We start from the raw sequence: 25,045 nt of genomic DNA, 5'->3' as shown, positions 1-25,045 counted from the left end.
TGAAAAGAATTAGAATGAAATTTCGCAACTGAAAGATATACATTTTGTTTCATCTAAAATTTTATACAAATAAAATAATAAGAATGACATTTCGCGACTGAAAGATATACATTTTATTACATGCAAAATTTTATTTAAGAAAAAAAATAAAACATTATGTATTTCTCCCCGACGGGGAATTGAACCCCGGTCTCCCGCGTGACAGGCGGGGATACTAACCACTATACTATCGAGGATCTAAGGCGTTATGTGTCAAAGTCGCTTTTTTAGCAAATGTTGGTTCCATTTTCGTTCGTTCCACTGCGCCGAATCAAACTGTAGATCTGACAAACGGTTCAAGGGGTCCTCGATAGTATAGTGGTTAGTATCCCCGCCTGTCACGCGGGAGACCGGGGTTCAATTCCCCGTCGGGGAGACTTTAGGCGATTTTTTATCGTGAAAAAGTTTAGATGTTTTTTATCATGAAAAAGAAGATACAAATTTATTGAAGGTGGATTGTACAATGTAAGAGAAAATATAATTTTTGTGTTTTTGAGTGAGCGAAAGCAAAGCAACTAAAAATGTCATTCGTTTTTATAAAAGCATTAGACAGCATTTAAAACACATGTTCGATCCCCGCAAGAAAAAAACCGGGTTTCCAGCATTATATTTTATACCCGTTTCTCGTAGAGTTTGTGGTTGAAGGATGATTTTCCGACCCCATAAACTATGTACATATATTCTTAGTCTCGGAAACTATAAAAGCTACAATACTGGGATTAGGCATGCGATCTCAATATATGGTTATGTGGGTGGTAGACAGATGTAAGCGTTATGGGCGTTTAGACTGGGCGTGGCAAACTTTCTTTCGGGTCAACCGATAGGTATTGAAGAGAACATTACATTTCAGTTGTAAATTTGTATTCTAGTATTAAAACGGAGCCAAAGTTTTGGGAGGCGTTAGAGTGGGTGTGGCCAACTGACGAAACAAACTTTCGCTGCGCAGGAATCTCTAGAATCTGCATGTTGAATCCCAGTATTGCAGCTTTTATAGTTACCGAGATCACAGCGTTCATACGGACAGACGGACATGGCTAGATCGACTCGGCTAGTTATCCTGATCAAGAATATATGGGGTCGGAAACGCATTTTTGTACCTGAAAAAATTTATTTTCATGGCGACACTCTAAAAGTTAGCGTACATTTTATTCTGTTTGGTATTTTTTGGTATACTGCCTAATGTTGGTGATTTATCACTAGAAAATCTGACGTAGCACTCGAGTAGGCAAGGGATTTTTTCGGCACAACTCAGCCTGATACGAATATAAAAACGATGATTTATTTATTTTATTCTTATTTATTTTAAACGCTGTCCTTCCCAAAGTGGGCCTTCGTTCGAACAATTTACAATATAATGAGGGTATCTAAAAGTAGAATTGCTTGATTTAAGAGTACTGACCAGTAGCATCTGGCAACGCTGGTTCTAAAAATTCCTGCCGGCAACGCCAATCGACAAGTTCTCACTCGTACATATTTGCGTGTGTTTGTGCAAGAAAACAATCTTGTAGGTTATATGCGGTATAACATTCTTATAGATAAACAATATATTGTGTTCAATAAACCTTTATCTACAAAAGACGTTTATAAAACTTATGCAAATTATAGCTTGTGAGAGTGCAATTTTTTAATTGTAAATTATAAATAAAGCAATACATATAGATGGCCGGCAAAAACAGAGAGCGCAATTTGAAGAGAGCGCAAGGTGAAGGGTTGTCAGATTATGTTTGGGTACAACATTGAAATCCGGTATAATTTGAATGTTTCGGCTTGAATTAACTTGTGAGGGCTTTACGTAACGTTGGCGATTTTTGGAGAAGCAGTAAAATATTTGTTAAGATAAAATTTCTTTTTCTAACTTTAATATTTATTTATATGCTTATGAGTATGTTTTTGTAGCACGTGCTGTAAGACTTTGTTGCCATAAAAAAATCGTGCACAAAAATCGCCCTTGGCGCGCGCAGTCTTACACGCGCCCACTGAGAGCTCAGCGGTAGAAGTGGAGATACTTATTAACTATTTCTGCTTTCGACTTAAAAATGTTTCAAAATATTTTAAATTGTTTTTGTATTACAAAGTTCAAAAGGCCCTAAGTAATTGTTTATGATTTCGCGGATAAACTAACTTACGTTCAGAGAGGGAGACTTTGATAAGAGGGAGTTTTAGTCAACCAAGAGAACGTGAGAGAACATTTCAAGAGTTCGCCTTTAGCCCACTAAAAAATTCTCTTCTTCTCATTTAATATACAAAATTTGTATTAAAGTCTTTAACTAAACAAAAATTAATTTTGTTTGTTTTTAATTGCAATTTAGTGAAAACAAAATATGTAGGTATGGCTTTCGGCGAAAAATGTAGATTATCATTTTGTTGTGATACGTACTCTTTGAAACGTATGAGGGATTTATTTTATTTTTTAAAATTAAAAAAAAGTTTGAGAGGTTCTAAACCTACTAAACCTAAACTCAAGAATTATTTCCGTTGATGCCAAAATCTCAGTTTGTTTAGGCACGAATTGGCTGGAATGAATGCAAAATTAAATTAAGCACAATTGTTCCAATATAATTATTAAAAATTTCCAACTAACATATTTCGGTCAATATCTAAAAATAGAATATACAAATACATAATAACAGCAACTATTAATAAAAATGTATATGTACAACAGGGCGGACTTTTGTTATAAATGACTTTCTATTCTTAATGCATAACATAAGAAAATATTGAAAAAAAAATATTTTATACGGTGCGCAATAAACGTTAAAAAATATTTTTTTATTTATATTTGCATTTGTTCATCCCAATGTAATGTGTCTCTTCAACTGTTAGAAGTAAGCAGTAAGATAAATGTTTACAGCTGTAGGAAATGCTCTTAACGGTTGAAAAAGAGAGCGGGGAGAGAGAGAAACGCCGAGAACGTGCCGTCCGTGGGTCTCTTTTTATTTGCTGCTGCAGCCTGCAGCGCGTTGCTCTCCTCTCTTTCAACAGAAATGTTAAGCTGCGTCTCTGCTTCTGTGCTGCCGCTGTTCGAATCTTTACATTTCTAGTGAGAATTAGGAGCGGCACTCTCTTTCACTCCCTTTTATATTTCTCTGGATATTTCTCCACCGAATGGCGCGTTTAAAACGCGTTTCAGTCGCGATTTCGGAGCGGCTACGTAAGAACCGTAAGTGTCAGTGCGAGATGCAAGATAGTTCGCGGCGAGCAAAGTGAATGAAAAACCATTTGTGGCCTAAGTGAAATTTACTCAAAAAACATTCAAAGGATTGGCACAGATGTTGAGACTAAAAGAAATTGTCAGTGAAAAATAAGAAATCGATTAATTCTGAAAAGGAAACTCGGTTTTGTAACATTAAACAACATCAGAAATAACACGTTGGACAGATCGCCGGGAAAGTATTCCAAAAGCCGATATTGTTTTCCAAGATATTTTCACAAATACACTCGACAAAGAGATATGTATCTTTCGGGTTGATAAACAAATTCCAACACTAAAACGATTTTGTCGCGCAATTGTGAAAGTTCATTGTGTTAAATTTTTAATGGGTAATTTAGTTTAGAAATGTGCAAGATTGAGTGCGTGTGTGGTGGTGAATAAAAAATAACAATAATAAGCCGAAAATTGCCCAAATGCAAATTGCAATCACAACGTATGTATGTATATGGAATATGATGAAGAATATAAAAAGGAGAACTGAATAAAACCGCAGGAAAAAAGCCAATCCCAAAAATACAAAATTTTGGCAATTTTTTCACATATTTTTCATTGATTTTTCGCCTGGCGCGCACCCTTCTTGTGGGAGTGAGAGAGAGGCCGTGAGCGTTGAAGGGAGAGAGAGGCATTTTTATTCTGTTTTGTGAACGTTTGGCAATGGAACGGCTCTCTCGCGCTCTCTCGCCTCCATCTTCCAACAGTCCCTGTCTGGATTATCCTTTTTATATTTTGTTTATTTCTCTATTTTGTGCACACCATTCGTTTCGCTGCATTTCAATCTCGCGGCGTTTCAAATTGCCACACACCGACTCAGAGAGATAGAGCAGTTGCTCAATTCCCTCTTTCTCACATCCTAACCTCCCCGCAATTATTTTTCCGCCTCTGCCTTGTGCTCCGCATTCGCATCTCCTGCAGTCGTTGTCCTTTGTCCGCATCGCGTTGCCAACCGAAAAAAATAAAGTACTGTTGTCATAATAAGAAACTAACAAGCAAAAAAAGAAATTAAGAACTAAGAAAAAGAAAACTTGAAAATAAATAATGAACATATCAACCATACATGTGTATATGTATGTATATTAAAAATACTTAAACTACCTTAACGAAAAAGGGTTTTTTTTTAATAAAATTGCATTGTTTAAAGTATTTGCTAGTCGGCTAGAAGACAAGGCATCTAAAAGTATTTGAAAAATTAAATTATTCTTAAATGATTAAACTTTATTGTTTATGAGGATGTAAATACATACATACATATGTATGTGAAAATGATTACCCAAACAACTTTGTAAATCCAATTGAACAAAAATATATGATCTGTTATTATCTAAAACTAATCTTCTGCTATCGACGTCCGGAGTCTTACTTGGAACCAACAACCGAAATATAACCCAGCTTTTTTCACATTCCCACAGTATTCAACGCAGAAACAAAGTGAATAAAGGAAAACATACATAGTACAGAAGAAAAAACTGAGGAAAATATGGACCCATAGCCTACTTATCGCATATAACTGGTTAATATATTTGCTGTCGCGTAAATTCGACTTCTCCGCCGATACGTTCCTCGCCACCAGGTTTAAAATATATATATTCGAATAAGCGTTGATCGCGCGCGTAAATCTGTATCTGTGTGCGTGAGCCCCTTTATCCTTTGTACATATGTACAATACTTGTCGTCGTCGTCGTGCATCGTTGTTGTTGTTCTTGCTGTTATCCTATTTATTCATCGTCGTCCGCTGGCATTAATCTGCGAATAAAGTAAATATAATAAATTTGTGTTTTTCGGTGTTGTCTCGTGTAAGTGTCTATAATTTGTTTGAGTACGACAAGCGATCGGTGCGATTTAAAAAGTTCCAAATCACCTGTCTGTGTGTGCAATTTGAAAATATCGCTATCAAAACAACAACGGGAACAAGCAAATCAATCAATCGACGTCACCAAAAACCCAATAAACTGGAATTGCCAAGACAACTAAAATTCTTTGTCTTCAAAGCGTTTTGGATCCACACATCTAGGAATAATAAAGTTGTAAAACAAATCCAACTTTTAAAATCCGTTTTATTAACACTATTTGGAAGGTGAGTTTGTATATTCATTGTATTTAACATGGAAAAATGAAATATACCGGGATGCGACAGCAATCGCACAGCGATAATCTGGCCTGAATTTTATATTGAAGCTTATGAGCAACCCACCCTCATTCAGTGCTGCACAATTTTTGTGGCACCACCGCTACTTTGAAACGAGTTTGATCCCTTTGTACAGGGCATGCTTTGAACAAGCTTCTTAGCCCAAAAATGTATTATAAGTGTAGTTATGTGGATTAAACACAAACTAAATTGGGGGCATCAAGTTATTAAGTCAGTAAAACTTTTAATATTCAAACTATGCTCAATTTCTATTTAAATTTGCACTTGTTATTCCAAGATAATATTAAGTTACTGGTACAACAAACAAAACTTTAACTATTCGAAAATGTTTTTACGGGGACTTAGACGTTATTTATCCGAAGTACTTGATAAATCAATTAGTGCTCCTGCTTTAACATTTATAAAAAACCTTGTTACAAATCAGTATAAACCAAATAAGTAAAAACAAGGAAGAACGCTATAGACGAGTACCTCGACTATCAGATACCCGTTACTCAGCTAAAGGGACCAAAGGGAAATGGAGATATGCAAGCAGCAAAGCGAGATTTAAATGCGCCACCTACCGGCGTTAGACAGATTTAAGCGTTATGGGCGTTATTTGAGTTAAAATTTGTTATCTAGCATGCAAATTGTGGGCGTCACAGGTTTAGGCGGTTTGTGGGCGTTAAAGTGGGCGTGGCAAACTTTTTTTTGGGCCAACCGATAGGTATTGATGAGAACAATACATTTCAGTTAAAATTTTTATTCTAGCATCAAAACTGTAGGAGCCACAGTTTTGGGCGGTTTGTGGGCGTTAGAGTGGGCGTGGCACTCTGCTGAAACAAACTTGCGCTGCGTAAGAAGCTCTGGAATCTGCATAGCCCAGCTCCGGATGGTTTTAAAATTTTCGATACACTTATCAAAAAAGTATCAAAGTTATACGGCAACGAAAATAGCACCACTTAAAGAAAAGGCTTAAAAAACTTAAAAATTACGCGAATTGAAAATTTTTTTGATTGAAATGTATGATTTTATACATCTTAAGGTAAAAAAATATTGTTCTAAATCTTGAGCTGCAACAACAACAACAACAAAAACAACGACCGACCTTGACTTCACTAGACACCAGAATCTTTCCTTGGCAAAATTGTTGTGTGACTCGTTCAAAATAGCTCAAGAGCAGTTATTTACCCAAAAAAAGTTTGCCACGCCCACTTTAACGCCCACAAACCGCCCAAGCCTGTGACGCCCACAATTTTCATGCTAGATACAAAATTTTATCTGAAATGTATTGGTCTCGTCAATACCAATCGATTGATCCAAAATAATATTTTCCACGCCCACTCTAATGTCCGTAACGCTTAAATTTGTCTACCGCCGGTAGGTGGAGCATTTTAATCTCGCTTTGCTGCTTGCATATCTCCATTTCCCTTTGGTCTCTTTAGCTGAGTAACGGGTATCTGATAGTCGAGGTACTCGACTATAGCTTTCTTCCTTGTTTTGGTTTATAATCGTGCGTAAAGCTTCCAAAATAAATTTATTTTGTGTTACGAATAAAATTGCATCATAATTTCTGAGCTAGCAAAGTAGACATGTAGATCCTGTATTGGTTAATCTTAAGATATGGTACCATCATTATAGTACGTGAATATGTCCGTACCATGAGACTTGCTTCACCAATATTATTCTTTGCAATTGTGAATTGGAAACACAGTTTTCGATTTGTAGGTTATCTGATGTGAATTTGAAATCTTTTTCATCTAAACATAAGCAATATTCAGCCGCCAGACCATAGAAGAGTTGCCCTTTATTTGTGGGCCTTATTTAAGACTCGTCCTTCAAATTCACCCAATCTCTGCAGTCTGGGGAGATTTTTTTTGGATGTCAGGCGTATAATTTTTGGTTATGTACATTATATCCAACTTTTTATGTACTTACAATTATTAAAAAAAAATTCAACTGATAGGCGGCTAAAAGGGACCTACTTGCATTTATGCACATGACTTTTTAACTGCACTGCGTGCTATTCTTTTGTGTTCTTGCTTAAGGTAACAACTAATTATTATTTTAAAGAATTCGACGATTCAACTTAACTTATCTTTTGCATTGTCTTTATAAATTAGCTTTTTGAAAGTCCTTCTATTTTCTCATTACAGTTCGCCTAATGACCCATTAGGAACACTATTTTATTCAATATTTTACTTATTCTTAATACAACAAAACAATAAACGGCAAAAAAAATATGAACAAATGAAGTTTTAAACCGAAAACAGTTTATAGTGCTATTTTTGTTGCCGCATAATTTTGCTTCCATCCGCATTGTGGGCGTAACCACTTTTAATTTAGTTAATAGATATGTAAACCTACTTACCCTTACAAACAGAATACAAATATTGATAAAAGTGACCATTTTGTAGCACAAAGAATTGCCTACACATTGGTGCTATTTTTGTTGCCGCAGCTGTATGTATATTTAAGAATAACCAAAGAAGCACGTATATTCTGTATTATGTTACACAAATACTTAAGCTGCCTGAAGTAGGTACAACAAAACGCGTTAAAGGAAAGTCCCAAGAAAAAGAGCAACAGCAAAAGCGTTTTGAAAGGAAAAGTTACATTTCAGCTAAATGTGCGGCTGATGAACCCTATGGGAGGTGAAAATCCACATCCTTTGCTTCGTACGCAGTGCATGTTTAATACGCTTATTTTCTACATGTAACTAAAATAAATATTGTGTCTAAATTTATAAGCAACAGTTAAAAACAAGAGAGGATGGCCTCGACTATTAGGTACCCATTACTCAGCTTAAGGGAGTGCGAGAGGGATGGAGATAATAACACACATAGCCTTTAACGCCACCTGTATTCTTCTTCTATAGCGAAATCTTCAACAAAATATGAATTTTTCTCGAAAAGGTACCATTTTTCGAAAAAAGTTGTACAACCATAAATTTGTAAAACAACTGTAAAAGACAACTTTTGTTGGAAATAATGGTTTTAATTTAAAATGCAATGATAAAAAGACCAAAGTTGAATTTAATTTGGTGTTTCTCCAAGAAATCGGCGTTGTTGCTAACTTTTACCTAGTTATTCCTAATTGGGTCTCAAGATACATGAATTTTAACGTTTTTGCTAAGTATTCAAAGTTGGCCAACTTAGAATTAATTAATTCAATTGCGTAAGGGAGTTGTGGTCATTTTTGAAATTATTAAATTATAAATTTAAGTCTATCTTCTCTTCGACTACACCCAGAAAAAAATCCGTTCGAAACGTTCAAAAATCAAGACCAAACGTTGTCAAAAAGTGCGTGAGCCCGTTTGTTGACAGTTCATGAACGGCTGTTCGTAAAATGTGACCGAAACTTTAGCGTTGGGTTCCGAACGAATGGTGTCAGTTTAAGAACATTTCGGGGTTAACTTGAGAACATAAAAATATTAAAAAAAACGAGGTTTGTGTACATGCTAGACTTTCTGGACGCCTGGTAGAGATTTATTTAATTTCCCACCTTATGTTTTGTTATTGCTAGAAATCAATGTGTTTTGTTTATTTTGCTGAAGACAAAGAGTTTATTAATTAATAGAAGTACATATAAACATTAGAAATAATATTTTAATAAAACTTACAATTCACAACCGTCTTCTTGCGGACTCGAACCTGTGATACCATGTGTCGAAGGCGGACGCTCTAGCAGCTGGACCACCGAGCGAATTTTTCGATAGCGGAAAATCGGGACACTAGACCGACATATTGTTGCAATAAACAAACATCAACCATGTGGCGAGAACATTTTTCGAAATTTGGAACCAAGTTGTTCGTCGGTAGAGATTGTTACCAACACCGTTCGATTTTCGTGAACATACGTTCGAAATGTGAGAACTAAAAATGGAGAACGGATTGTTCGCATTTCATGAAAAATGTTCTTGATTTTTTTCGTTCTTTTTTTTCTGGGTGTATCTAACTGGTTCTAAGTTCGGTGTTATGGTCCCCTTTGTTCTTCTTCCCATTACCCATGTTTGCTATTTCCACAAATTGTCCTTCGATGCAGGTTTGCGTCTTCTAATACGTCTTGTAATACGCCCTGAATCTGTTCTATTCAATTTCTACGGTTTTTTCTCGGCCAGACTACATGTTGGCAACTACAGGAATACAAAAAAAAAACTTCGCATCCTTGAGATACTTTTTCATGATATTTCAACCAACAACAATCCACACTTTGCTTATGCTAATAAATTACAATAAATTCATGAAGTATTTAGCGGCCTAAATCTTGCTCGTTTGTTCCCTTTTCATTTTGTATCAGTCTCTGGTTATGTGTTTTCTATTATTTTGCTGTTGTATTCTGACTTATAAGCAGTGTAGTTGTATTTTTTTTAGCAGAATATATACAAAAATCGCTTCGTTTTTATACAGAGCTGCTTAGTTTTCGGTTTCGTAAGGATTTTATATTATTTGACAATGTAGCAATCCAAATATCGACTTAAAAGATATCATTTCAAGTAACTTGAATACCTTTTATAGATTGCGCCCATAGGTATACCTATTGTACACAATATGGAATTTGTTAAAGAAAGAAGGAAACAAAATTTCAATTAAAACTCCCACTTAGCCCAAAAGGATTTAGTAAAGTCTCTTGTAACGGATTTTTAAATCGGAACGCTACAAAAGTTTATTTAAATAAAAGAAAAACCGTTTGGGTATCAACGAAGTACTTTATTTCGGTATAAGTACATTCAATGCCGTTATGTATGAAACTCGATATCTTCTGCATGGCCACCACGGAAACGCTTGCAAGAGTCCAGACGCTGAACCCAATTTACTGTTGCAATTTCAAATTCGATATTAAATCATCAATCGTCGCTGACTTCAGTTCTTGCGTCAATTTGATTTTGTAGGGATCCTACATCCAAAATCGTTTTGCTTAATTCGCCAAAGCGACGACAAAAAGATCCCAACGCCATAAATTGGACGTAGCGATCTTAAAGTTAAGGCCACTGACACCGAGTTTCGATAGTAAATTTTAATAATTTCGTTACGTTTAGATCCCAAATTCAAAAAACATGGAGTTGTTTGCTTCCTTATCCGTATTCCCCTTTTGAAAAACCCGTTATAATAAAAACCATGAACATATAATTAATTTACTAGTTGAATTACTGTAAAAGTTGTTTGTGCTAAGGCGATTTTACACCGTACCAAAACCACAAATACACAAAAAATACGAAGGTAGTAATACTTTTTACTCAAAGACTTTTTGATGTTACGTTTGATTTAAAAAACATATCAATTTGATGAGAATGACAATATGATACGGATTCATGTCAACATTTGTAATTGATATGGTTTGGTAAGGCGCTTTACCTTTAAAGCAAAAAAGTACCATAAATTCCAAGAAAAGCCTTATTACCATTAAAGCAAAAAATCATTATAACTTCAAGAAATATCGCCTTTGGTTCTAACACCTTCTCATTTAAAAGACAGCTTACCTTTAAAAGCAGAAAAATCGCCCTAAATGTATGAAAAATACATGTATATTTTGTATAGAAATGTGCCTTATTTTGGTACCCAACCTCTTTTAGGGCAATTTACACGTATCTAGCAAATACATCGTTAATGACGTCACAGCCTGTAGATAAAAGTGAAAATTGTAAAATATTGAAACGTAATGAAGATATGTAAAATGTATATTTATTTTGAAAGTCTGTTACCTGAGTTATCGGTATCTGACAGTCGGGGCACTCAACTATATCGTTCTCTGTATTTTTTTTACATTCAATTGCTAATTAAACTTAATAACATACACAATAGTGAAGCAATTGACAAACTAAAAGAGGAAAGGCAAGCGATTTGAAATCACAGTCGAAACCACATTTTCATGAGTATCATAATTTAATTTTCAAGTCAATTGAAAGTTCCTTTTAATTCATTATTTATTAACTTTAACATGGCTTTTTTGATAAAAAATTGTATTGTGATGTAATTATATTGAACGGAAATTTTGAATTATTGATTATTTCAATTTAATAAAACGACTCGAATTAATATAATTTTAATTTGCAGACTCCTATCAGTTCATAAAGAGATAATGGTATATTTAACCTATTATTTTTCTGAAATGTTTGTAGAAGTAGTCGTTATCATGTTATCAACTAACCAGAATGTATAAATTCGGCTTGTGAAAAAAAGAAATTCGAGTGAAAAGCAGTTAACAATTTCAGTGACTGATGGAGTTTCGTTGGCCGACTGTGACCAAACTGTGATAAAAAGTCCGAGAATAAATAAACGCAAATGCACAAACACAAACAGACAAAGATATTGACAATCAAACCAAAAAAACAGAAACAAAATTTTCAGTCAATTTTATTTCAATGCTTACAGTTTTTTCAGAATTTATTTGTATGCACATAAAGTTACATTTATGTTTATGGATACATTTTTTTTTGGATTTTACCTAAACTTGCATACAATTTTCATGGCGTTTGTTTTCCTTAATCTACAGGGGTGGTCAAAAGTATTTACACAAAACAAAAGTTAAATATACTCATAATTTAAAATTACTTCATGTACATTTTGGCATCAATAGAAAGGTGATTTAAATTCCCTTTGAATGATACAAGACTTTTCTTAACCCATTCAGTACTAATTGAAAATGCCGAATTTTTGTGAGAAACTCTCTAAAAATTTTTTAATCAAAGCTCAAAAATCTCTTTGCTTATATTTTTTATGATTTTTTTAATGTGACAATGTCTAAAAAAGATAAAAATGTGGACCGAATCCAAATTTCTAAACATTTTTAAAAAATATAAGCAAAACGATTTTTGAAATTTGTTTTTAGTTTTTATGTCGTGGACAAATTTTAAAAAGTAGATTTTCACAAAAATTCTGAATTTTTTTATAATTACTGAATGGGTTAACAAAAGTCTTGTATCATTCAAACGGAATTTAAATGACCTTTCTACTGATGCCAAAATGTACATGAAGTAATTTCTAATTATGAGTATATTTAACTTTTGTTTTGTGTAAATACTCTCGACCACCCCTGTATTAATATAACAAATTATGGGTTGTGCAAATGATAAAAAATCATTTTACCCGTGCTTACAGTATCTGGCTCGGTTTATTCGGTAAGTTAGCCTTTGAAATTTAGGTTTGAAAGTATAGTTCAAAAATATAATTTCTAAATTAGTGTTAAAAATATATCAATAATTTTGGTATTTTTGTGCTGATTTTTTTTATATATAATTTAAGGTGAGATAATCATAATCTACAACGTTTTTGATAAGCGGAAAATATTTTCGCATTACCATACCAAAGATAACCTTGCTTTAATCAAAAAATACAAATGATGTATTTTAAGACACAATACCAGATTTTGAATACATATTTTATTTCTTAAAAAAACCGCGCAAATTTTATTTTTTTCGCTGTACATGTGTATATAAGCTTTTAAATAATTAATAAACTTCTTTAATTCAAAAATAATTAAAAGCTTAAATGACCAATGTCAATTGCATTGATAGATCTCTCCCACTCGGATTAAAAAGTGTATGTAATATGAATTTTATTCCAATTTTTTTATTTCTACTCAATGAAATAGTGAATGTTAGTAAACTAACCTTACATTTTTTGGGATTGTTGTTAGTTTCAGCTTCGCGCCTTTTTATTATTTTGCTATGGAAGGCAGAAGGTATAGTGATCCATTTATACATACAATGCCGGCAATACAATTTTCAATACAATTTTCTAAAAGCTTCATTGCGATAGCTAGACTAATTTGTGTACAGCGAAAAAATAGAAATGGCTATATTGGCTCAGCTGTTTTTGCTGATGCTGAAATGTCTCCTTCATTGCGTAGCAAGCTTCTGACAGAATTATATTACCCTCTGCAAGGGTATAATAATACGTTTCGGTAATCGTTTGCATTGGGAACGGGGAACCAACCCCCGATAGAAAAGTCTGGTTTGGGTTCTCTCCTGTTAAAGTGCACGCAACTAAAGTAACGACAGCTGTAAATTGAACTTTTTGGACTCGTTGCAGGGATATCTCCACCTTTTTCCGCCTAGCCTCAGGCAACACCACCGCATTTAACACATGAGCGTCCATTGTAGTTTAGGAATAATTGGGTTAAGGCTGAAGAGAAAAGCACCAACAATGAAAGTTGTGTGCATAAAACAATATGAGCGGAGGGAGCTGAGCTTCATTTGCTCTATTTCATCACAATTAAAATTCAAATTCAAATTTAAATTGAAAATGTTAATTTTTCCTTTCTTCCTTTGGCCTCCTGGCCTGTGAAAACATCCTGCAGCAGCTTTTGGTAGTTTTCATTCTTGGCTCATACAATAAAGCTCAATTTGTTGATGCTGGTCCCTTTTTCTCCAAAAGAGTGGACTGAATGAGGAACAGATATTTATATGATGGTGCCTACTCAGAAATAATTGATTGGTAAAATTGGCCAATATAATAGTAAAGCTGGACCCAACCATAGAGTTGTCAACTTTTCCCATCAATTAGTCACTCTAACGTAACACGCAATCGTAAGGGTTACTATAAAAAATTGTTATGTAACTATAAAAAAGGTAGAATGCTCCCAAACCATGGATTGTAGTTAAATTAATATTTTTATAGTTATCCAACCCATAAAATATCGTTAAGAGAACTTTTTTATACCCGTTACTCAAAGAGTAAAAGGGTATACTAGATTCGTCGGAAAGTATGTAACAGGCAGAAGGAAGCGTTTCCGACCCCATAAAGTATATAAATTCATGATCAGGATCACTAGCCGAGTCGATCTAGCCATGTCCGTCTGTCTGTCTGTCTGTCCGGTTGAACGCAGAGATCTACTGAGATTCCTGCGCAGCGCAAGTTTGTTTCAGCAATGTGCCACGCCCACTCTAACGCCCACAAACCGCCCAAAACTGTGGCTCCTAAAGTTTTGATGCTAGAATAAAAATTTTAACTGAAATGTAATGTTCTCATCAATACCTATCGATTGACCCAAAAAAAGCACTAACAGCCGAGTTTATCTAGCGATGTCCGTCCATCCTGTCTCAGATTTTATGCTATCGATAAACAACTTTTCCAAAGCCTCATATGGCTAAAACTGACATGGGCTTAAAAGGCTCTACTTAGCTCGACATGCAACATTTTAACTCTCTAGATTAAATTGGGCGACTGGAGCGCCTGTCTCCGATTTCGCAAGCTGTGTCGAAAAGTTTAGTTGCTCATAATTCATAATCATTTAAATTATTTGTTTGATTATATCCATTTTTGGCATGTTATTGGGAATTGATTAACAAAACAATATCGCTAGATAGACTTTAGCGTGGTGGTATACCAAACTTGCGCTGAAGTTAAGAAACATTCGGATAACAAACTTGCACTGAACCAGAAGCTAAGGAATCTGAAATCTTAACTTTATAGAGTCCGAAACGCTTCTATCCACTTATTTCATGCCATTCCCCATATATAGTACAATATACCATTTTACTCTACGAGTAAGGGGAAAGCAAATACTTGTTCGTCGTTAAATAGCCGTTAAGCCTTAGTAGTATTTTGTTGAAAATAGAGTATTATTTGCAGATTTAAACGAGGAACGCTTAATTGTAATATCTATTTTCTTTATTTACAAATAAACTCAACACCTTATAAAAGATGCGACTGAATAAACTTGTATACACTTACATCTTCGACAATAATTTCTCAATAACATTTTATTTCTATACTACTTGTTTTAAATACACTTTTTTTAGATTTACTTCAAAAAAGATCTAGCGCAACCCAAACAGCTTGCGCTATCTTTTATAAAAATGTATCGGTAACCTACGTAATTCTTTGTCGTTTAAGATGTCATACACGTCTTTCCTTTAACAGGAAAAAATATTAAATAACACAACAAATTGTACACAAAGTACCTCAAATTTTTTTGGTCTAGCTACTTACAAAAATAAAGGACTAACTGCAATGAAAGGTAGGTTTGGAAAACCAGAAAAGTAGGAAGATGCTAAAGAAAAAGACGACAAGTCTCGGCGAATGGGAAACTTTTCTTTAAAAAAGTTTCGTACACTGGATGACACTTCTGGTGGAATAAGTTGGAAGTTGGAACACTCAAAATAAAATGTACTATATATTCGAAAATGACCATTAAAGTTTATGTGTTCTCTGTATAAAAAATGATTTTTAAAAGTCAAGGAAATATTCCCTAAATCAAGAAAATTTTTGTTAAATTTAAGAAATGGTTTCCATAAACTAGAATCACTCTGAAAACAAAAAATTCCTTATATCTTGAAATTATTTCCCGAAAAATAGAATCGCAGACGCAAAAGAAAGTTGTTTTTTTCTTAAAATGATTTTAACCCTAAAAAGTATAAATGTTTTCTAAAAAAAAGAAATATCTTTTAAAAACAATAATATTTGTTTTTGCATGATGACGGTTAAAGCGTTTGGTAACATATCAATTACTATGTTTATGCTAAGGGTTTCATGATTTCTTAAAAGCGTGAAATAAGATTTGCTCCTGTTTATGCGACACAACCGAATTCATGCTTTTTATCAATCTCAGCTGACAGAGATGCCGGACTTGTGGAAAAAGGTGTTAGCGATTATAAAACCGATTATTTTTTTTCGATTCGCATGAAATAATCTTCCTTGTATTAAAGATAAAGTGTGTGCAAGCCAGTATAACATTTTTTTACCGTCCAAATAAAAGATTAAAACTAGTTTCCATTGGCACTGAATGAACAAAAGATTTGTTAAATGTAAGGTGTATTTATGTATTTATATCGATCTGGCAACTCCGATAATTATATAGAGTTACCGTAGTTTAATTGTGACCATTTCACGCTTTCAGGTTGAATTCATAGTCAACTTTCGTGTGTTTCCGAATTCACGAAATGGCGTTTATGCACACACGAATCGGCTGAAATCGCGAAATGAAAGCGTGAATTCGGCATCGCATAAACACAGTAAATGTAAAGCAGGTTTTTATATTTATTTTTTGTTTTTTTTTTTATATTTTTTATAGTTGCTTTTGATGAAAAATATTCGTAACACCATGTCAAACGTTAAAACTCAGTTATTAAGTTAATCATATACAAATTAAGCCAACTATACACTATACACCGTTAACAATAGGGTAAAAGAGTTAATGTATTCAGAAAAAAGTGTGTAACAGGTAAATGGGAGCGCTACCCATACACCCAAAATAATCTTTAAGCCTCAATTTGATAAGTGTGGGTAAAAATGACACTACACCTAGGATCAAATTATTGGGATCAATTCGATCTTAAATGAGTAGCAAAAGTATACTATATTGAATGAAAAATCCTATTTGACCCTAAATAGTGTCATTTTGACACAAACCGTGGATTTTTCAATACCGATAAAAGGTTTTTTTGGTGGTTTGAGTTTCAAACTGCGCTCAAGTATTTGAACTAAACACCTGCGGGAAACGTTGTGAGATAGACCAATGGGTAAGGGTCTGTCTCTGATGCGAAAGGTCCCCGGTTTAAGTACGCGTCGATGCTGTAAGATTTTAAAGAATAATATCTAACATTTCCTTATCAATTGTAATAACAAAGTTATACTTAAAAAGTTTTCAGATTTCAAATAAAAAATCACTAACCCTTAGGCCCGTGCATAAAAAAAATGCGCTAGCTCTCTGAGCCATGACTTTACTTTATTTTAGTGCTGCAGAATGATTTTTTGTGCCAAAAAAGCTCTTTCGTAAAAAACTTTTTTTCTAGTGGCAAAGTCAATATACCCGTTACTCGTAGAGTAAAAGGGTATACTAGATTGGTCGGAAAGTATGTAACAGGCAGAAGGAAGCGTTTCCGACCCCATAAAGTATATATATTCTTGATCAGGATCACTAGCCAAGTCGATCTAGCCATGTCCGTCTGTCCGTCTGACCGTCTGACCGTCTGTCCGTCTGTCCGCCTGTCCGTATGAACGCTGAGATCTCGCAAACTATAAAAGCTACAATACTGGGATTAGGCATGCAGATTCCTGAGATTCCTGCGCAGCGCAAGATTGTTTCAGCAGAGTGCCACGCCCACTTTAACGCCCACAAACCGCCCAAAACTGTGGCTCCTACAGTTTTGATGCTAGAATAAACATTTTGACTGAAAAGTATTGTTGTCATCAATACCTATCGATTGACCTAATAAAAATTTGCCACGCCCACTTTAACGACCACAAACCGCCCACAAACTTCGTGGATATCACGGAAACTGTCAAAGATAGAGAATTGGGCTCTCAGATTTAGATTCCGTAGCCTTGTACCCAGCGCAAGTTTGTTACGCGAATATGCCACGCCCACTCTAACGCCCACAAACCGCCCAAACCTGTGGCGCCCACAATTTTCATGCTAGATAGAAAATTATAACTGAAATGTATTGGTCTCGTCAATGCCTGTTGATTGATCCACGATTGATTTGCCACGCCCACTCTAACGCCCATAACGCTTAAATCTGTCTACCGCCGATAGGTGGCGCATTTCAATCTCGCTTTGCTGCTTGCATTTCTCCATTTCCCTTTGGTCCCTTTAGCTGAGTAACGGGTATCAGATAGTCGAGGTACTCGACTATATATAAACATTTTAACCGCTAGTTAAAAAAGTTTGCGAAAACTTTACAGTTTTAAAGCTAGTTGCTTGTAGATTCTAGAAGTGCCTATGAAGTCAAATTTTATTTTAGCCAAGTGCCACGCCCACTGTATCGCCACAAACGCGGAAAGTAAGTTACAGGTAGAAGGAAGCGTTCTTGGCCTTTTAAAGTAAATTCATAAGTGCATGGCCGAGTCGATCTAGCCATGTCCGTATGATCGCTGAGATCTGGGAAACTGTTAAAGCTTGAAAGTAGATTTTCTTTCAGAGTAAATTTTAATTGTTTTTATTCATGGATACCAATCTAAATGCTAAGCACAAACTACTACGCATGCAAATTTTTTTGTTAATTATAGTTTTTTTTTTTTGAGGAAATATATGCGGAAAGCAATTTAGATAATGCACATACATATATTTTAATATCCGTCGCTCGTCTAGTAAAAGGGTATGTTTTAACAGGGAGAAGAAGCGCCTCCGATTGCATAAGCTTATATATTCTTGATCACTAGCCAAGTCGATCTGGCCATTTCTGTCTGTGGGCCCGTCCGTGTGAGCGCTGTGATCTCGGGAACTGTAAGAGCTAGAGAGTTGAGATTTCAGATTTAGATTCCTTAGTTTCGAATGCAGCGGGAGTTTGTTACGCTAGTGTGCCATGCCCACTCTATCGCCCAAAAACCGCCCTAAACTGTCGCGCCCTTTCCAATAACACCACTTTTAATGTGATGATTCTTTATTTATAGCTGCTATGTTCAACCAAACTTTTCTTACTATCCTTACCCCTCCCTCCCTTATTACTGAAACTGTTTGGTAGATTGATTGTTTTTTCAATTTTTAGGTAAGTAATCTGTCAATTTAATAAATAGGTAATGTTTTTGATAAATAATTAATAATTCGATGGCATAATAATAATGTTAGGAGAGCTTTCACTATTTGAAGCCAGTGCTGAAATTTTGGTCAAGCCAATAAGAAATTCGAGGCTCAAAGAAGTTGGTCAACAGCATGGAACGTTTCTGGTCAGGGGGATGAAATGGATGGGGTGGTATCCATTCTCGACTGTTGGGGCTTGTAGCTCATACCATGATGGTGGTCCACTGGTCAAGTGCAGTTTCTGTTGTTGCATTTCTCTGGTGAGGATCGCCCTTTAGAGCATGGGCCGAGCAAATTGTGTCGTTGTCCTCGTCGCCGACCAACTTGAACTTGAACTTTTCTCGGCTGCTATCATTCAATGTATTTTCATTTATTTCGTTTCGTAGACATAAATAATGTTTAAGATGAACAAAAATCAGACAGTTAAAGATGCAGCAGAATTACACACTCATACATAGTTAGGCTTACGTGATGGGTGTATTTATACCTGTTACTCGTAGAGTAAGGTATACTAAATTTGTCGGAAAGTATGTAACAGGTAGAAGGAAGCTTTTCCGGTCCCATGAAGTATATATATTCTTGATCAGGGTCACTAGCCGAGTCGATCTTGCCATGTGCGTGATCTTGAAAACTAGAAAATCTAGTTAGTTGCGATTAGGCATGCAGATTCTAAAGATTACGTCGCTGCGCAAGTTTATTTCAGCAATGTGCCACGCCCACTCTAACGCCCACAAGCCGCCCAAAACTGTAGCGAACACAGTTTTTATGCTAAAAAATTTATCTGATATGTATTGGTCTATCACGTCCACTCTATCGCCCACAAACCTCCCAAGAAGAAAAGCAGTGACTTCAGAGCCAGACAACAAATGTATGAATTTATGCATGTGTGAATGTAAATAGTTGAAGGCCGAAATGCGCGGCAAAGCAAAAAGCGATGCAGGCGGCAGAGCAGCCCTTAAGCAAAAACCATTTAAGCAATTTGTCCTTTTTGTCTCAACTATCTAATTCCGATTAGGGTAATGTAAACTTTGAGCTCCTTTCTGTCCTGCATTGCATTCACATAAGCAAACAAGGAAGAGACCGAAGATCGTTTAACCAGTGTTGAAAAGCACTAGAAGGCAGTAAAGGGTCCGAAAATTTGTGCATGTAACAGCGCTGTAAGTATTTCGGTTTTCCCATTAGTCTACAACTAACTCTCGTATGGAGAAACCCGTATACCTAATGCAATTTTTGCGAATCTTCGAAGCGAATTCAAATTTTAAAGCGATCATTATAACATTTTATATTAACTTTTATTAATTTTTAATTTAAGTGCTGAGTAATGGGAATCTGATAGTCGAGACACTTGACTGCAACGTTATCTCTTGTTATACCCGTTACTCGTAGAGTAAAAGGGTATACTAGATTCGTCGGAAAGTATGTAATAGGCAGAAGGAAGCGTTTCCGACCCCATAAAGTATATATATTCTTTATCAGGATCACTAGCCGAGTCGATCTAGCCATGTCCGTCTGTCCGTCTGTCTGTCCGTCCGGATGAACGCTGAGATCTCGGAAACTATGGGAGCTAGGCTATTGAGATTTGGCGTGCAGATTCCTGAGCTTCTTACGCAGCGCAAGTTTGTTTATAAAAATTTTAACATAAGTGTATTCTTCTCATCAATAACTATCGAGTGACCCGAAAAAAAATTGCCACGCCCACTCTAACGCCCACAAACCGCCCAAGCCTGTGACGGCCACAGTTTTCATGCTAGATAAAAAATTTTAACTGAAATGTATTGGTCTCGTCAATACCTATCGATTGATCCACGCCCACTCTAACGCCCATAACGCTTAAATCTGTGTACCGCCGGTAGGTGGTGTATTTAAATCTCGATTTGCTGCTTGCATATCTCCATTTCCCTTTGGTCCCTTTAGCTGAGTAACGGGTATCTGATAGTCGAGGTACTCGACTATATCGTTCTTCCTTGTTTTTTATTGCAATAGTGAATAGTTAATAAACTATTAAGAATAGTTACCTTTGCGTAAAATCTTCCATTAATAGACTTACAAATGTTCTACAATGTGTTGTTTATAATCCCCCCTGAATTGTCTAGGATAAACTTAGTTTTGGAAAATATCATTAATAAATTACTTTTTTTACTTAACTCATAAAGAACTCATGCTACCTCTTTTATAGTTACATAACTATTTTTAATAGTAACCCTTACGTCAACATTTTACGTATTACGTACTATTTGTTGGTTTGGGCCCATTTAACTATTATGGTACATTTTTCCAAAGATTTTTTGTGTCTAAAACATAATATGAACATCCCTATTATATCCATTCCGGGTTTCCATGGAATTTTTTTCTGTCAGCAGCTGATGTTGTGTGGTTGCTGCCACACCCCCTCCTTGACCGCGAATACCTCCTGCTGTTTTAGCTCAGCTTGAGGTCTTCAATAAATATTATGTGTGTTCGGGTGTGTGTGCGACCACCAGCCGCATTTCCGTTTAGATATCTTTATGTATATAAGGGGGATATCTCTTCCCTCAAAAGTTGAGTGACATTTGGCTTTGGCTTTGGTCTCGAGCTGCTGCTTACTTATTACAGCATAAGATATCAGCGTCTTGAACTGTGCTGCCAGAACACAGCGCTAAGTATGATTCACCCACTTAATGTAGCCCGATATCTCATTTGCATACTAAGAGCCTTTTGTCGTTGGTCAGTCCCCTACTCTTAACCAAACCGCTGTGCTTTATAGCACTCGCTTACACACGATCACATAACTCTTGGCTTTGTGTTTGCCGGAATTTATTGAAATTGATTTCGTTCGGATGTTTTCCTTATCGACATTAAGATTCTGGGACATTACATTCGATCATTTGAGCAGGCGGCAAGTGACGGAGATATTGCTCCATTTAAGTTTACTACCGACCATGTTTACCGAAAACGAAATATAACGGTCTATGTAATATTTTGGCATTAATTATCCAATCGTTTCTATGGCAGCTATATGATAAAGTCGTCCGATCTTTTTTAAATTTTATTCGAAATTCTGAAATATTTAAACACCGAAGCTATAATTTGTTTCAAATTATTTTTCCACCAATTTTCCGATCGTTCCTATGGCAGCTTTATGATGTAGCCGTCTGATTTTGATAAAATTAAATTCGAAACTCAGAACTAATTAAAAAGTGTTATTTCCAAGCGTAGGAGGTTTTATGTTAAAAAACAACAAAGATATAATTAAAAAAAAAATTTTCCGAATATTCCTATGGGAGCTATAAGATATAGTTGTCCGATCCGGCTGGTTCGGACTTATATTCTATCTGCAAAAGAAAGAAGACTTTTGGGAAAGTTTCAGCCTGATAGCTTTAAAACTGAGAGACTAGTTTGCGTAGAAACGGACGGACAGACGTACATGGTTAGATCGACTCGTCTAGTGATGCTGATCAAGAATATATACACTTTATGGGGTCGTCTCCATCACTGCGTTGCAAACTTCTGACTGAAATCGTAATACCCTCTGCAAGGGTGTGAAAACTTAAAGTCTGGGACTCTAAAAAAGAATTCGTTTTCATAAATTAAAAAAATCTTTTGGCGACATTAGTACCTGCTGGAACTTAATAAGTGGCTTTAAATTTGCGAGGGACCGCTGTATTTTCTATTGGCTTTGGTTAGTGGTGTTCGATTTTCTGCGGTTTTGTTCGGCTGTTCGTTTTTGTTTTAATGATTTGATCAGTAAGACACATTCGCTTTGGTCTGGGGATATCCCCTCCCCGTTTATATTTTCAGTCAATCGGGTGAAGCTTTCCGTGGGAAAGCGTGTTTTCGTATTCAAGTTGTGTGGGACAAGAAACAAGGCTTTGCACTCACCCCGTGTGTCCTAAGTAAATATAATAGGTAATTTCTTTTTAAAGGTTCTGTGTGGGCCATTCGAGAAATTGCAGTATCACTAATGTGTAGGCCGCAGTCCCAAATTGAAAATAAGTACAACTCCTTAGACTTGAACTTTTCCAAAATTTTTTAAACTGGTATTTTGCCGTTATTTATCCGTAAATTATTCGGAAAAGAATAAATTTTGTCGCTTCATTTTTAAAATTTATTTTTTAAAAAAACTTAGTTGTTTTGCTAAGTTGATATCAAGTTAGAAGTACAACTCCTTAAACTTGAACTTTTCGAAAATGTTTTTAACTGTTTTTTGCCGTTATTTATCCGTAAATTATTGGTGAAAGAATTAATTTTGTCGCACCATTTTTAAAATTTATTTAAAAAAAAACTTAGTTCGAAACTTATTCGAATTCTTACAGTGCTAAGGATCACATGAGGGTATTTTTCTCCAATGTACACATACGTAAAATAACCGCTTAAAAAAAAAAAAAAAATTTTAAAAATGGAGCGACCAAATTAATTCTTTCACGAATAATTTACGATCTTTTGAAGTTTGTGGGCGTGAAAGTGGGCGTGGCAATCTTGTATTTAGGTCAATCGATAGGTATTGATGAGGAAAATACATTTCAGTTTAATTTTGTATTCTAGCAATAAAACTGTAAGAGCCACAGTTTTGGGCGGTTTGTGGGCGTTAGAGTGGGCGTGGTACACTGACGAAATAAACCTGCGCTGCGCTGGAACCTAATCCTAACTTTCTAGCTTTTGTAGTTTCCGAGATCTCAGCGTTCATACGGACGGACGTACAGACGGCCATGGCTAGATCGACTCGGCGAGTGATTCTGATCAAGAATACACTTAATGGGGTCGGAAACGCGAATAGCTAAAATTACCTTATCTAGCCGAGTTTTTTAAAAGTACCTGTACTTTTAAATTACTTTGTGAATGACACGATTTTTTAAGATACAAATTGGCGCTGCCTATCTGTTTTTTTTTTATTGAGGCAAAAAGACAAGGACTAGGACTCGTGACATGCAAACATGACTCCAGCATCTTATCTTAAATGCTGGAGTCATGTTTGTTACAAAAATGTGGCCCTCCCCCATTACTTGGCAGTCCGATTTTTGCAAAAGCAACAGCAAAAATAATTCACATGGAGCGCGTTGGCGACACTTTCAAAGAGCAAACATTTTTGCTTCGTTTGGGTGGGAAAAGACAGGGCGCACGTTTCATGCATGTTGTGAATTTTCCTGTTTTGTTTGGACAAAAATACAGGGAACAAATCGAGGAGAGCGAGGGCAGAGGTACGCCACAAAGGGTGTAGTAAAAGCGTATACCGTTATGCAAACTTTACATAAAAATATTTAATTTATGACGCAATAAAAAAACAGTGTTAACAGCGAGAACCAGAAGGAAAATAAGAAAAAGAGAGAATGAGAAAGCTTGTGCAACGCATGCGAGCATGCTTTCTTCAAACGCCAACCCCAGTGGTGAATAAAGCGAGGCGAAATTAACGATGATACAAAATTCACGATAAAAGAGGGAAGAAGGAAGAACTACTTAGATTCTTATGGTTACTCATTACAATTTTTAGCTAAAGCCGCAGGAAAACATATGTAGGGTATTCAGTAACTTTGCAAAAGTGTTAACTTAATTTTAGCTTTTTATACAAAACAGGGGTGTAGCTTCGCCCCAAGAACTGCGTCATTCCCCACATTTGCCACTGGATTCGTCGGAAAGTATGTACCAGATAGAAGGAAGCGTTTCCGAGCCAAGTCCATCTAGTCATGTCCAAACATGTGCCGCCCACAATTTTCATGCTAGATAAAATGAAAGGTATTAGTCTAGTCAATACCTATCGATTGTACCAAAAAAAAGTTTGCCACGCCCACTCTAACGCGCATAACGCTTAAATCTGTATACCGCCCACATAACCATATATTGAGATCACGGGTAGGTGGCGCATTTCAATCTCGCTTCGCTGCTTTCATATCTTCATTTCCCTTTGGTCCCATTAGCTGAGTAACGGGTAACTGATAGTCGTGGTACTCGACTATAGCGTTCTTCCTTGTTTTGATTAAAGTGGTCAATATTGCCAAACCTTACACAATTTTGGACGGTTTGTGGGGGTTAGAGTGGGCCCGGCAAATTGCTGAAACAAACTTGCGCTGCGCAGGAATCTCAGGAATCTGCATGCCTGATCCCAGCATTGTAGCTTCTATAGTTTCCGAGATCTCAACGTTCATACAGACAGACGGTCAGACAGACATGGCTAGATCGACTCGTCTAGTGATCCTGATCAAGAATATATATACTTTATGGGGTCGGAAACGCTTCCTTCT

At 35.8% G+C, this 25,045-nt stretch overlaps 1 protein-coding gene, 1 long non-coding RNA gene and 2 other non-coding genes across 4 annotated transcripts in view; 2 read left to right on the top strand and 2 right to left on the bottom strand.

The window, feature by feature from the left end:
* Positions 1 to 164: 164 nt before the first annotated feature.
* On the bottom strand, positions 165 to 236 carry TRNAD-GUC (transfer RNA aspartic acid (anticodon GUC)). Its single transcript has one exon. It is a non-coding gene; the product is annotated as a tRNA-Asp (tRNA).
* Positions 237 to 343: 107 nt separating this feature from the next.
* TRNAD-GUC (transfer RNA aspartic acid (anticodon GUC)) lies at positions 344 to 415 on the top strand. Its single transcript has one exon. It is a non-coding gene; the product is annotated as a tRNA-Asp (tRNA).
* Positions 416 to 3,177: 2,762 nt separating this feature from the next.
* Sema1a (semaphorin 1a) overlaps positions 3,178 to 25,045 on the top strand; it is a 233,220-nt gene continuing 211,352 nt past the window's right edge. The window contains exons 1-2 of the mRNA XM_070999542.1: positions 3,178 to 3,683; positions 4,657 to 5,321. The gene's annotated coding sequence lies outside the window, so the exon portion shown is untranslated. The remainder of the gene's footprint in view (positions 3,684 to 4,656; positions 5,322 to 25,045) is intronic.
* On the bottom strand, positions 8,806 to 9,069 carry LOC118876926 (uncharacterized). Its single transcript, XR_005013857.3, has 2 exons — positions 8,995 to 9,069; positions 8,806 to 8,922 (listed from the first exon to the last, which is right to left on the bottom strand). It is a non-coding gene; the product is annotated as an uncharacterized lncRNA (long non-coding RNA).

This window comes from Drosophila suzukii, chromosome 2L, assembly GCF_043229965.1.
Source record: "Drosophila suzukii chromosome 2L, CBGP_Dsuzu_IsoJpt1.0, whole genome shotgun sequence".
In the NCBI taxonomy this organism is placed as follows: domain Eukaryota; kingdom Metazoa; phylum Arthropoda; class Insecta; order Diptera; family Drosophilidae; genus Drosophila; species Drosophila suzukii.
This window is presented reverse-complemented; position numbering and strand designations above follow the sequence as displayed.